A 2501-nucleotide genomic window follows, 5' to 3' on the forward strand; every position below is an offset into this window, starting at 1 on the left:
AATCCACTGGTGAAAATGTGTTACTGCATTGCGCAAAGTCAGTTTGACTGTTTGAAAATAAACTGAAAATTGTACGTGTAATCAATTAATCATCGATTTATTCTATTAAAAGATATATCTATTTAAAGAGAAGACGAAGACTAAGAGAAGGCGTTGCCTGCTGTAATACAGGTCCCCACCTAGCTCAGGAAGCAGAGCCCCGATGATTATTGTTTAACTGGTTTGATTAATAAAGTGCTTTTTATATTACTTCATTATCAGTTGAATTCCATTTCTAAATTCAAATCTAAAGAATTGTTCTTGTTTTATTTTTAACTGTTAAATGTTAAGCGTCTTAATCAAGCGAAATTATTAACGAATTGATAATAAAAAGATTTAGAAATAGTTCGTTAGCGATAACCTAATTGCTGAGGAGGCTTATCAACTGGGGTATTTATTAATATTTTTTTCTACTATAACGATTTTTATTTACTAGATTAAAACTGATTCAGCAGCTTAAAATTTTACATTATCGTATTATAACAACGAAAACTTATTTTTTAAAGAAGGTTAATTTTTTTATTGGAATTTCATAGATTATAATGTTTAATGACAAAGCTTCGAAATCTAGGTTTAAATATTTTAAACTTGAACAATAGAAAATAAGAGCTACAAATAAATTTCTAATGTACTGGCAAATGACGTCAGAGAAAATTTGCCAACGACGCGGAGCGTAGGTCAATTGATAACCTACTTAGGAGATTTATTACACTGAAAAAATCAGAAGATCTACAGACTAAGTGCAACAATACAAGGACATACGTATTCTTAAAAATAGTATAACAATTAACAATTATTTTTTGATGCCATATAGATTATAACTATTATAAAAGATTCTAAATCATAGAAAAAAGTCTTAACAATAAATTTTAATTAGCTATTACAATTTAAGATTACAATCAAAAAAATAGAACTTAATATAGTTCTTTGAATGTATTTTACCTACTTAAAATTATTAATGTATATGTCTTAATGTATGAAGCTTACAGTAACGTCTTAATTTAGTCTAGACCAAAAAAAACTATGGCGCCATAGTTAAACGACTGGCATTTTCCTTATTAAATTCTACCAAATTATTCAGGTCGAAAGGATTTCACCGAAATACTTTTATAACTACAAAGGGTTCAAATATTGACCTTGTTTATAAATGAATCAATTTTTTAATGACAAAACAACCTAATGAGTCACATATTTTTACGAATGCTTATGCAATGCATCCATACTTTTATATTTGGCAATATTGAATTATGAACAATTCTGCTCAAGAATCCTAATAAAAATAGAAACAATTTTACAGATCGAATGAGAAAAAACACATGTTTTATATAAATGTATCGGCAGTTGTATCTCACGATTGTATTATGCATTTTTTATAAAAAATCGTGAAGGTGATTTTTGACATTAAGATTACATAACTGCATTTTGTTAAATCCGTGTCGAGTCGCTTACAATTACATGCACGTCAAAATGTTAAGGTTAGGAAAAAAGGAAACGTGCAGAAACTTAAATATCGTGTATACATCAGTTGTCAGACGAGTCGGTCATTAACAATAGGGGCACCTTTACTATCGATAATTTTGTGCTACGCTCGGGTCACCTTGCTGATAAAGCCGATTTAAAAATTATTAAATGCCGATCTCGGAGTTCATGGAATGCAATTTTTTATCTTTACTTTAAACATTTATCGCTTTTAGGCTATTTCATTTTGTACTTATCTTTGTTTTGCTTTGACGTACTAAGAAAAATTATTTAAATTCTTATACTTCTGTATTATACAAGGAATAACTTAGAGTACCACTACAGATAATACTTAAATAATTCAGGTCAGAAAATTAAGTACAAAAAGTTTCCAGAGACCTTTTTTTGGGGCGAATTCCCTCTGTGTTGTCATTAACAAATATAAGATATAATTTAGAAAATCGACTCTTATCTATTACTAAAAATATTATTTACTTTGAGTGTGCATAGAAAAATCGTACTAAAAAAGTAAGACACTTTTTATGTAATAATTAAATTCATGTATTTAAATTGTAATTATTAGTTTTTTTTTAATATGCAATGATTTCGTGTTGGTTTTTTGTACTGTACTTACCCAAATACATGTCCATATTTTCAAGTAATCTTGTTACCTCAGTCATTAAAACACAAAAGCAAATCGATGTCTAGGTCAACTCAATTGTTGAATACTCATTAAGATATTTTAAAATGTCCTCACGTACGCTAATATTGACTACAAAAATATGCGATCAAAGACATTTAACATATACATAATCAATAGACGGGACATTGTGAAGGATAATATTTTTTCTCTGCGTCCTCTCCTCCATCCAAAGGCAGGCGACGCATCTACAAATGTGGAAGTCTATGGGCAGCGGTCACTTCCCTATATTTACAATTAATTAAATAGAAGTATTACTCAAGTACAGGCTTGCGCCTTTGCCGTCTCATATTATAAAAAAAAA

This window comes from Papilio polytes, unplaced genomic scaffold, assembly GCF_000836215.1.
Source record: "Papilio polytes unplaced genomic scaffold, Ppol_1.0 DF821289.1, whole genome shotgun sequence".
Classification (NCBI taxonomy): Eukaryota; Metazoa; Arthropoda; class Insecta; order Lepidoptera; family Papilionidae; genus Papilio; species Papilio polytes.